At 36.9% G+C, this 13208-nt stretch overlaps 1 pseudogene; it reads left to right on the plus strand.

The window, feature by feature from the left end:
- The first annotated feature begins 11252 nt into the window (after nt 1-11252).
- LOC140846219 (olfactory receptor 2M3-like) lies at nt 11253-12186 on the plus strand (annotated as a pseudogene).
- Nucleotides 12187-13208: the final 1022 nt, after the last annotated feature.

Here is a 13208-nt window from a genome sequence, read left to right on the forward strand (position 1 = left end):
AAGCTGGCCTCTTGTGTGTTCCTGGAGTAACAGCAGATTGTCCCCCAAAGATCACAGTAGTGTACCCCAAACAGCTGGAAAGTAAGAGCATTTTATGGGTGAGTTTTGCTTTGTTGTTATGGCCAGTGCATGTGGCTCCCATTGCCCTGCACATGACCTACTTATAACTTCCAAAGAGAGGGAGTTGGTGGTCTGGTGTGCCAGACCAGGCCAGGACCCCATTCCTACTACTGTCCTATTACAGGGCCACTCTCTTTCATGCATCCTACCTGATGGACTAGATTTGCCTATGCTGGGGTGATTAAAACATGTGTCTTTTCATCCTTCAGGTTACTTTCTTCTACAGTCTTTTTGGATTGGGCAGTCCCCCTAGGTACAGCTTCTGCTTGCTGCATATGCCTGGCACCCCCTGCCAGTTCAGCTGCTGGCCTCCTAGGGAATGGATGAGTATGGACTTAATCTAAGTAATACTTTGAACCAAGCTGGATCCTCAGACTTGAGGATTGTCATGACTTTACTGCTATGTGTATCATAATTTCTGTTTTTATTATATGGTATTACTCTAGTTGCAGTGTTCCAGCTTTCTCAACAGGAGCCATTGAAGAAGATTAGAGGTGCATAGATTGTTAAGACTAGAATTCTGGAGGGGTGGGTTGTTGGGTAATGGAAATTTTTACTCAATCTCCAGAATCTCCCACCTGACATTGGTCCACTTACATACCCATGGACATTTCAGAGCCTCTGGTCAATCTGGGGCAGGGGGTGGAGAGAAAATGGCCATTCACTTCTCCCTTCCTCCTGGCATGTGAGGGGTCAGCCACTTGGCAGCCCTCATGGCCCCACCCATGGAGTCCCTGCCAGGGGGGAGGGTGGGGAAGGAGAGCCCCTCCTGTGTCCAGAGGGGGTGGATGGATGGGAGCTTGGTGACAACTGTAAGAAATAAAAGACTTTTTCACAACCTGCTCTTTCCCTTGACTAATTTCAGTTTCCTCAGATTCATAGGGGGACTTGCCCTGGTCCAAGAACACCCTTCCTCACAGAGCTACTCAGAAAATAAATTAATCTTTTTAATTCAATTGTTTTTCTAAGAAAAATCTGGCTGAATTATGCACAAATATATTTTCCCCCCATTCAAAGTTCCCTTTGCACTAATTTAAACATTTAGTAGGTTTTTGGTCACACAATAATAGTTTTTTAAAGACCATATCTTCATGAATACAGTATAATTTACTGTAGACTTTAGTCTTATGTACCATAATCCCACATAAATTTTATTACTACATATATATGAATACTGACTGTATTTTCAATTACCTAAGTTTCACTACCACTTCACAACAGATTACTAGGTGTATCACCAATTCTCTCCAGAATTGTAGAATGATTTATATTTTAGGTTCATAGAAAATTTCATGTCTTAAAAAATTTTATGTGTTTAAGCAGTTCACTCAAATTTAAACTTAAATATAAAGATACATATTTTTCCCATGTATTGTTGTAAAACTAACAAAAAATTGTTCTCATCTGAGTGGTAAACTGGAAGACAGTATCATTCCTATGATAAGGGAAGTCCTGAAGTCCTGAAGTCTTGGGTATTCTTGGGAATAAGGTTAATATTAAATCACATACCATAGAACTCTTTGAAAAACTTACTCAACTAAGATGCTCCCTTGGGTATTTTAGGAAACATGTTTCAATGAAAATCAATCTATAAACTTTGATAATGCTAGTACTTGAATATAAGTTTATAGAAACCTTATATATATTATGGAACTCATTTCCTAAAATGATACCCTCACCTTCACCAGTGTAGTTGCTATCTGTCAACATAGGGAGATGCTACAGAATCACTGGCTATATTCTCCATGCTATACCACCGTCCTGTGACCAGCCTATATTATGCTTGAGAATTTTTATGCCCTCTTGTCCCCCTCACACTCCCCACCCGAACAACCAGACCCCTCCCCCATGGTAACCACCATGACTTCTCAATGTCTGTGAGTCTACTACTGTTTTGTTCCTTCTGTTTTGCTTTGTCTTTATATTCCACATATAAATGAAATCATATGGTATTTGTCTTTCTCACCCTGGCTTATTTCATTTAGCTTAATACTCTCTAGATCCATCCATCTTGTTGCAAATGGCAGAATTTCATTTCCTTTTATTGCTCTATGGGTTTTTCACAGCTTATGGTACTAAATTAATGGACATGTAATAGGAACGAACATCCCTGAATCATTTAGGCAAGTATAATTCATAAGAAATATAGTCAGATACATAATTTTAAAATATATTAGTGACCATATTTTAAAAAGTCAAAGAAATGACAAATTATTTGTAATAATGTATTAAAATTAATATATGTAGAATTGTCTTGACAGATAATTGATATTTAAAATTAACAGTGGTATATTTTACATTTTATATTAAGCATTTAAAATCAAATACAGTGTATATTTCCACCTCATAGCAATTCACTTTGTAAATTTGATTGAAAATACTTGGTTCAGTATTTAGATTTAATAAAATTGACATTTGAAAAATAGATTCACATACTCTTGAAATGCCTAATGTACTCAGAATATTTTCAGTCACCGACACACACAAAAATAATTATAAAATTATTAAATTTTTTAGAGCACTTAATTTTATTCTGAAGTAAATTCATAGCCATTTGAAAGCTTTGTATGACCATGTTAAGTAAATTAAGTGACACTTCTGTCAAATCAGTATTATTAACACAAATTTAAAACATTAACACATAAATTAAAAACTCAATTCATCAAAATCAACAGTTTTTCAAATGTTTCTCATAAATTTTGCAATTTACATAACACTTTTGATTATAATTACACTTTTCTTCACAGAATGTTTAAATTATAGTGTATAAAATAATTTTTATCATATATAAAAGGTTGGTTTTTCAATGTAAATACTCATACCTGTATAGCTAGATCACAAAGTAGTGTTGTTTTATTTTTTGAGCTTCAAATTTAGCTGAAGCATGCATAGTTATATGGTTAATAAGATATAAGTAATTGTATTTTCTATTAATTATTGACATGTGTGCTCTATGTTTTGTTTCAAGATCTATAAATTGGTGGAAGAGTACAGAAAATCTTTGCAAAACTCTCCCGCAACACAATCAGTAACAATGGCTAAGCACACAACATCATTTTTTCTCTTTTTTAAATTTAATTGAGTTAATTAAATTGAATGAATTGTTTATGTATCATAACATTTGCACATATATACTGAGTGAATTCAACGACTTTACTCATGATACATAGATAATGCTTCAGAAAACTGAGAATAATTATGGACAACATATATCAGCTAGTGGAATGAAGGAGATAAGAAAATGTTATCACCATGTTTGAAAACTCCAGTAAATTAAGATGTTTGATCTGACATGCTGAAACAACTTTTGTTAAGATAGAGCCTTTTTTTAAATTTAGCATGGATTATTTTATAAAGATAAAATTAGTCTTTAATATTCAAAACTTGTTGATGTTTTATTTAATTAGAAAATATGGCAAATTTAACCTAATTATATCAAATTAATTATTCATTACAGTTGTCATAGGTACAATTATAACTTGTCTTGTGTACGTATGATATCCAAAAATACATTACAATATTACATTAGTCATTTAAAAAATACATTTGAAGTGAAAAAGAATCTATTGGTGCTGACTAGATCAAGCATGGGCTTAAATGTAATGCTGGAAATGCCCCTGCTGACATGTACTCTCGTGACAACAGTATAACCACTGAAGTAGCTGCCACAATAAAAGGTGCCCATGCCAAAATAACAAAGCTGTGTGTGATGAAACAAATAGCCTACAGTATTTCAGTTTTTAATTTTATTTTAATTAAACTTAAAGTTTAAAATTCATTTCATCAGCCCTAATTTGCCATATTTGAGGTGCTCTACAATTATACCTAACTGTTGGCTACCATACTGGATAGCACAGATATTAGCAAAACTCCTAGTACTTGGTATACAGCTATTGCATGTTTTTGTTCTTATGTGTATGTGTGTGTGTTTTTCTCCCTGCCACTTGGTGCGGTTTTCTTTTACCAGTAAGGGTGAGCAATGCATACTTACCACTCTTCTTTTCAGGGACATGAGTCTTCTGCTCTTTGCCATAATACTGTCCACTGAAATCTTGGTGAAGTCTTTTTATTTAACAGTCTTCATAGTGGCCACTCCATTGATGGCCTTTTGCCCATTGGTCCTATTTAGATAGAAACAGCTAAATTCTGTTTTTTCTCTGATTAAGTTCTTATTTGATTTCACTATATTCAGCATCAGTGTTCTTTCATTTTATTGAGATATAATCACCACTCAGCAATGTGTTTGCCCAAAGTGTACAGGGTAATGATTTATTATACATCTACCATGAAGTGATTACCACAATTTTAGTTAGCATCTATCTTCTCATACAAACTTTGTCCTTATTTCTTGGATTGCTTTTGCTACTCAGTCATTTTGCTTCCATAAACATTTTAAGATTTTTTAAATCTACTTCTGTTAAAAATGACATTGAAATCTCAACAGGGATGGCACTGAATCTATTGTTGGCTTTTGGTAGTATTGACATTTTAACAATATTAATTCTTCCAATCCATGAACTTGGAGTGCCTTTCCATTTGTGTCTTTACAGCTGTATCTGTTTACTCTGATAGCATCTTAACTCTGATAGCATCTTATTTACCTTAATTTTTCTGTTCTTTGATGCCTAGGTTGGTATCCGACATTCTATTAAGTGGTCTCTTATTCCAGGCTTTTCAGTTTTACTCAGGCAGAGACAGTTCTCCAGCAGTCATCTCAGTTGTGTTTCTGGATATTTCTGCTGGTAACATTCGTGGTTAAATGGGACCTGCTATTAGGGTATCTTTTTGGGTAAGCAACCGTTTGAGCTCTATGGTTGGGAGTGGTGGATCTGTCACTGGCTGAGAACAGCTGGATTAGCCTGATGGTGGTGTTCCCTGTCCAATTAAAGCTGGAGGATAGGCTCCACAACTGCCTAGATTCTCAGGTCAGGCTTACCAGATGGTCGGGACTTGGTAGTTTACTCAGCATTAGGGGAAATATGAATTAGCTTCACTGCCTGGCGATATACTGATCATTTCTCTGTATATATTTATCAGAACAAGTTGAATGCCTTAAATATATACATTATTTATTTGTTAACTGTATCCTAACACAGCTGGAAAAATGGAAACTCATATCAGCACCAGAGCACCCTGTCTGGAATTCAGTAGCTCTATAAGTTAGGGAAGTGAATTTAGCAGTTCCGCTGTGGAGGACAGCATGAGGACATAATCAACGGATAATTAGAGCACCTGACACAAGTGTATTTGTAAGTGTGCTGTGAGTTTGCACACGTGCTAACCACAGTGACGTCGTGATATCACACAGGCAGCACTTGGAATTATACAGGCAGCACTTGGTGTTTTTCCTGTCATTATTACATCAGGGTGGAGGGGAGTTTTAGGAAGTTCACAATAATACTCAATAACCTGGTATAATTATTTACCCCAAGTAAGTATTTTCATTTAGGTAATGGAAACTAATTCTGTCTTTTTGCCCTAGGAGAGGAGATGGAAAACAATACCAACTCCTATAATTAAAGGCAAGGGAATGGATTCCCCGCAGGGCTAAAGACTTGTGTCTGTCTGCTCACCCCGGGCGGGCTAAGCAGGGATTTCCTAGGAATGAAAACCCTTTTAGTCTTTACTGCCACTTCCTGTCTTCATGGGAAACAGCAAAGAATAAGATTTCTGCCAAGTAGTTGAGGGCAGGTATGACTTGTAGAATCCATGAATGCTTCTAGAATTTAGGTGGAAATGTATTAAAAATTTGTTACTTAGAAAATCTCTAAAGAGAGGGGTAGTTGCTATGGATATATAAATCTATACAAGAATATTTATATTCATGCATATATAATCTTATTAAAATTAGAGTAATATCTACACTCTGGGGGTTAGTAATATAATAAGCTTGGAATTATATTTAAATGAGTGGTTTTATGATGTCTTTGGGCTACTCTTATTAAAATAATAAGTAAATATTTCTAGCTGTGCTTTTTAACTCTATTCCATTGCTTTTTCTTTCCATTTATTTATCAATAATTATAAAGTTTCCAATTGTTTGTTAGGTGTGTTTTTATTAAGGAAATATGAAAACATACAAGATATGTAATTTGCCTTTCCAGTAACCTATGCTCTTATTGGAATTATACACTACTCAGACCCACACCAAGAGATAATTAAATAACCAGGTGAGGATGTGTGTAAGCTAGTGTCAAACATTCTGCTGAACATGGAGAATGGAGATGATCGGTTTCATTTCTTAAGAGATTTCTGAGCTAAGGACTTACTGTCATTGTTTCACTTCATTTGTTCGGTATGACTTTGAGGAATGTGGTATCACCCTCCTTGTAGGGGCATGAGAACTGAGGCAGAGGATTACCTGTCTCAGGTCAGAGACAGGACAGGTTGGATAAAGGTCCTTTTTGCTTTTTCTATTTCCATATACACTGGCACTCCTGAGGCTGTGCTGAAGGGTGGTGAGTAGGAAAAACATGTCAGGTGAGGAAAAGGGCATAACTGAGTGATCTGAACAGCAGCTTTGGGCCACATTCTCTTTTTTAACAAGCACAGTGCACAGTCACAGATACTCTACAGCTGCCATGCTCTCTTCTAGTACTTTAGTAAGTACTTTTAAATTGCTTTAAAGAGACCAAACATTTTACTAAGAACCACTTTTATATATAAATAATTTTATTGAAATGTCGATAATATACAATCTCATATTGGTTTCAAATGTACAGTACAGTGGTTCAACAGTTACTCCCATTATTAAATCCTCACCCCTTCTAATGTGGTTACTATCTGTCCACATAGGAAGATGCTACAGAATCATTGACTGTATTCTCCATGCTGCACTACTGTCCCTGTAACCACCTTACATTGTTATTGTGAATTAATGTTTGCAAAATGTTTCTTAAACAATATTAGCAGTGGTTTTAAAAAGTAGTATAACACCACCTGATCATATGACCTTCTTGCTCCATGCTGGTGATAACAATTTTCTCAATACTGTTACTCACCTTAAATAATATGTTATATGTGATTCAAATTCATATGCTAGGAATCATGAAGGAGATCCCATATGGTCTACTTTGTTCAGTCAGTATTGTATTCTTGAGGCTCACTGATGATACAACCTTTAACTTTGTTTTTAATCCCATTATTGAACACTTGGGTTGTATTTTTCTATTGCAGACAGGTTTGCTATGGTCTGTCTTCCCATGTGAGACCTTTTACTTTTCTTTTTTCTTTCATTTCTGATCTTTTTTGTTTCCTGGTAATTTCTTTTACAAAAGAAAATCATTGGCATGGCATTCAGAGATGATTACATCAATAGGTACAGGCTGACATAATATCACATAATTTTTCACTTTTTCTTTGACTCAAATTCTGGTGATTCAGTACTTCTTTTCCATTATTTCACTCAGTGAGTCTCAGTGTTCCGCCATTACCTGGGCTGCCGTTGCTCTGGGCATGTCCATGGCGCCACAGGGTCATGGAATCTGGGACTTTTCTTTCTAAAGAAATGAGGTGAAGATACAGAAAAGCCTTTAAGAATGCATGTACTCTCTCCCTCACAGAATGACACAGTTTATTTCAAAGAAAGTGATATATTTCAGATAAAATTAATAAAATTAATAACAAAATATTGCAACTAAGAAAGCAAACTTTGACAGCAAAGTCTGAAACAGAACATAAAATTTCTTATGACATCTTATGAATATTGTTTAGATGTGCATAACTATTCTGAAAAATTTTGAGTAGAAGATGTCCAAATTTCAAAAGCATTTAGAAAATGCTTCTTGTTATATCCCTCTTGCCAAGAGGGTTGCCTCTCAGAAGGTATTGCTCTCTCTGGCCTTAAATAGACCCGGAGAAGCTGGCATTTCAAGAGATACTTCACCAAAGGTCCATGTTTTGTAAAATACATATTAAAATATCTCGTGGAAACCTACTTTTTTCTGGACCTTATTTTTGGATTGCTCATATCCTGTTTATCTTACCCTGACTTTTGACATGTAGATCTCAATTTCCTGGTAGTTTACAAGTAACTGAATCTGGTCATATATGTCTTACTACCTAGTAAAAATCCTGTTTTCCTCTTGAGAAACAGCATTAGTTTTTCCTTATAGAATGCTCTTGAATAAATATCTACACAAACCTTAATGCAGCAAGTACTGTGTAATGCAGTGCTCAGTATCTTCCATACACATCACTATTAAAATACTGTCAACTTTTGTTATGACTGTATCTTGTCACATTATCTGTGACAGAGAAAACTCAGTAAGGACAATTTCAGTACAAGGCTAGGCTAAGTATTTTCAAACAATGAGGAGGTCAGACAATATGATACAAGTGTGCATTTATGTTAATTCCACTTGAAGTGATGAAACATAAAATCCAGAGGAATATGGGGGTTCTACACTTATTTGCCAATTCTGATTTAGTATATCACTCACCTGGGCTTAAAGACTATCTGGCAGAAATGTCCACATTATTTCTAATACACTTATTCAAACACTTTTTATCAGTTTAGTGACTGGGACAGTCACCTGGGATAGACTAGGTTGTCACCTTAAAAAAACGTATGAACTAATAACCAGGGAGCTTCCGCTTGAGTCGCAGTGCAGACAGACTTACAGAAAGTCGTGGTGGGGCCCATGAGGTAAGGCAAAACCTCAGCCAGGTGACCTGAGCAGCTGCAATAGTTAACGGTGGCCTATTGCATGATGCTTGAATAAGCGCTTCACACAAATCATTCAAGACAAGTTATTTTATAAAAGTAACTTTGGTTGTATGAGCATTTGAAATTAATGATATAATAAAATGTCCTTTTCCTTGGCTGAACATAAAGCTGACCTCCCCTCTCGGGCAGTACAAGGGCTCCAGTGTCAGGGAACGGGGCCCCACTCCCAGGAGGTCCCAGAGAAGCTCGTTCCTGATTTTTCAGGAACTCGGCTGGATCTGCATATGAGCTCTCCATAACCAGGTCTAGGCATCTGTGAAACTTCTTCATAATGACTTCAGAATACTTATGTGCACACACACACACACGCACACACGCACACATGCACACACATGTATAGACATCCCTACCACAAAGAGTGCCTAGGTCTCCTTTACTTCTTCCCTGTTTCCTCCTTCATACTGGCTGACAGAAATTATTTGTTTCATTTTTTTAAAGATTGCTCTTTCAGCTCATGAGGTCATGAGTGCTCATTACAGGCACATTTTGGTTGATTAGTGGTATCAGGTCACAAAATTGTAAAATCACTTTGAGCTTTCCCTTTTCTAGCCACAGTATTATTTTTAATTTATATACATACATAAACCTCAAAGGGAATATAATTTACTACCCCCACCACTTAAAAAAATCACTTCAAACCCATGAGATGGAACTCAAGCTTCTGCCTTCCTGTACAGCTTTACATCCCTATGCTGCTCCCGGGATACTCAACTTTGTTTGTTCGATTTTGTTTTCAGCCTCTTCACAAAAATATGATGCATGAATAAATGTGTAAAAGTACCTCCCTGTCTGATTGTTCTTTTTACCAGACTTGTCTGTTTATGACATCATCTTGTGGTCCAGAATAATATCCCCTCATATGTTAAAGTGTATAACTATATCATATGTTAAAGTGTAATTACCACAATGAACAGGATGTTACATGACTATGTTAGAAACTGTTTTCTTGAAATCTGAACATGTCAACTTCTATAGATTATTATAATTATTATATTCCACTTGGTGAAATTATTGCACAGATTGCTATTTCCTATGATGTGGTTTCTTTCTTGCTTCATCTAAGCCTTTAGCCAAATGCCATCAGATGGACAAGTTCTTCTCTGACTCCTGCATTCAAATCTAACAGTCCCATGCAATCAAAACACCCCCTTTTGCTTACCTTTTCCACAGCTCAACAGGGATTTTTGGGCACCATCTAGTTACAATGTGATGGGTCAGTGTTTTGTGTGTTCTTATTGCTGCTCTATCCTAGTGCCCAACACACAGAGAGAAGCCAATATTGCTTGAATGCATGGAATTCAAGGTTCTGTCAATTTCCTTATTTGCATATACTAATTCATGACAGGAGATACTGGGTGTATTCTTTCCTTTGCTGGCTTAAAACAGCAGAAATGTGTTGCCTCACGGTAGTGGAGAAGAGAAGTCCAAAATCAAGATGTCAGCTGGGATAGATGCCTCTGTGGTGTTTGAGAGGGGGTCCTGGTCCATGCTCTGTCCTAGGTTCTGCTGATCACTGACAGTCATTGGAATTCCTTGGTATATAGATGTATCACTACACTCTCTGCCTCCATTATCACAGGGCTTCTCCTTGTTTCTCTCTCTCACATGGCTGTCTTCTCTTAAGGACACCAGACCTATTGCATTAGAGGCATGCCCTACTCCAGTATGACTGTATTCTAACTAAATTCATCATTTATGACTTTATTTTCCAGTAAGTTCACATTCTCAGGTGCTAAGGGTTAACACCTCAACATATTGTTTTGGGGCAATGTAAATGCACCCGTCACATCAAGCTACAGATGAAAAGACATATCCATATATTCATATAATTAAGGAACCATTTGTCAGCTTACCTAGTTACTGCATAAAATATTTTCTATGAATTACAAACCAAACACTGTAGAATGTAAAGTAATGGGCAGATGCAGAGGTTTGTTAATGCTGCTAGTAAAAGTGCCCAACGTCATGTGAGCAAGGGCTCACAGCTTATTTTCTGTGATGGTGTCTGCCGCATGCTGATCCAAGCTGAATGCTTCTATCAGTTTATGTGCAAAGATGTCTGATATTTCAAAATAATGTCTAATTGCTTTTGAGAAGTTTCCTTTTCATCGAAACACTATCAATCATGTAAGCATGTATATTATTATGCTAGCTTTTCAATTAAGGAAAATGATGCTGAGAAGCGGAGCTGAGGGCAGTTCTGAAGCTTTATTGGAGAGGCAGAACCAGCAGAACCCGCTTCTCTCTGATGCTGTACTTCTGGGTCTTTGGGATTTCTAATCCTGGTCGTGCCGTATTGTTCTCAACCTGACTTTAACAGAATCACCTTTTTTAAGACAATATTAAGTGTTCACAAAATTAATGAAAGTGTGACTTTTTGTTGCAGTAGAAAAACAACATACCCATTATGGCATGGGAAAATCAGACATTGAACTCTAACTGCATCATGCTGGGCATCTTCGATTACAGCCCCACCCACATCTTCCTCTTCTCGCTGGTCCTGGGTATCTTCTTAGTGGCCTTCATGGGAAACACTGCCACGATTCTCCTCATCTACCTGGACACACACCTCCACAGCCCCATGTACTTCCTCCTCAGCCAGCTGTCCCTCATGGACCTCATGCTCATCTGCACCACCCTCCACAAAATGGCCTCCAACTACTTGACTGGCAGCAAGTCCATCTCTGTGGCCGGATGTGGAGCCCAGATATTCTTCTATGTGTCCCTGCTTGTAGCCGAATGTTTCCTGTTGGCTGCAGTGGCCTATGACCGCTATGTGGCCATTTGCCGCCCATTACGGTACTCAGCTCTCATGAGCCAGAAAATCTGTGGTCTCATGACAGCTTCTTCTTGGATTCTTGGCTCTCTTGATGGTATAATTGATGTTGCGGTGGCAGTCTTTCCCTTATTGTGGTGCCTGGGAAATACCCCGTTTTTTCTGTGATGTTCCCGCCTTTCTCACCCTTTCGTGTGCTAACACATCACTATTTGAAAGAATGATATTCATATGCTGTGTTATTATGCTTCTCTTCCCTGTAGCAGTCATCACTGCCTCCTATGCTCATGTTCTCCTGGCCGTCATTCGCATGGGATCTGGGGAGAGTCGCCACAAAGCTTTTACCACCTGCTCCTCCCACCTCGTGGTGGTGGGAATGTACTACGGAGCTGCCATGTTCATATACATGAGGCCCACATCAGATCATTCCTCCACCCAGGACAAGACGGTGTCAGCTTTCTACACCATCCTCACTCCCATGCTGAATCCCCTCAGCCTCTGCAACAAGGAAGTGGCCAGGGCGTTCAGGATGGTGCTGGGGAGGGAAACATCTGGAGAGTGAATCCCTTAAAAATGTTTATGCCTTGCTGTTTTTCCTAGATTCTTTGCTTTAGGCTTAAATTTATGTATTACACCAATATAATCTAGTATTTAATATTTACTCACCTATTCAGATTTATCGGCAACAATGTAAGATTTATAAACTAAAAACCTGTTTGCATTTTTTTCAAAGATTTCACATTTTTTATGGTGAATTCATGATGTAGCTATTGGGAAATATTTATTTTGAAAGAAAACACACAGTTCATTTATTTTTTAAAATAATACCAGTTAACAAATTTTATGTATTTGTCCATCAAAATACCCACTGTTTGACTGTATTAATTAAACTTAGGGTGCTTTTAACATGTCATAGACTTAACCTTGGCAAAAAAAGAATTCTACTAAGTCCATATCTTAACTTGGATGAATCATTTTTTAAAAGCTCATTAAATAATGTTATAGCTATAAATTTGAGATCATTATGAATATGAATTGGTCATAACTGAATAGAGAAAAGATTGAGTTATAGGTACAGTGCACTTTATTGTAGTGGACATTGTCCTCCTTCAGGTACATCAAAGGACTGGGAAGCCCCCAAATTTTCTTCTTATACACACATCAACCTTATAAATAGGACATTGAAATGTGAGTATGAATCTTCAAAGTCTGGATTTTCCATCCTTAGAAATCCTGATCCTTATACAGATATTGTACTGCAATTCTATGAAAATGTGATATATATAATGGAGAAATCTTGGTTTTCTATAGTCTACATAATTTCCATAAATCTCCTGTATGAAATCTCCATCAATATTGTTGTAATGATTATAGCCATGGTTTTACAGTCATTTATGTATGTTTAATTATATAGGTGTGTGTATACACTCACACACACCCATACACACACATATATATATATTGCAGTATCACCAATGCATTAGTTATCTTTTTTTTTTAGACGGCATCTCTCATATTTATTGATCAAATGGTTGTTAACAACAATAAAATTCTGTACAGTGGAGTCAATGCTCAATGCACAAT

This window comes from Manis javanica, chromosome 14, assembly GCF_040802235.1.
Source record: "Manis javanica isolate MJ-LG chromosome 14, MJ_LKY, whole genome shotgun sequence".
Lineage (NCBI taxonomy): Eukaryota > Metazoa > Chordata > Mammalia > Pholidota > Manidae > Manis > Manis javanica.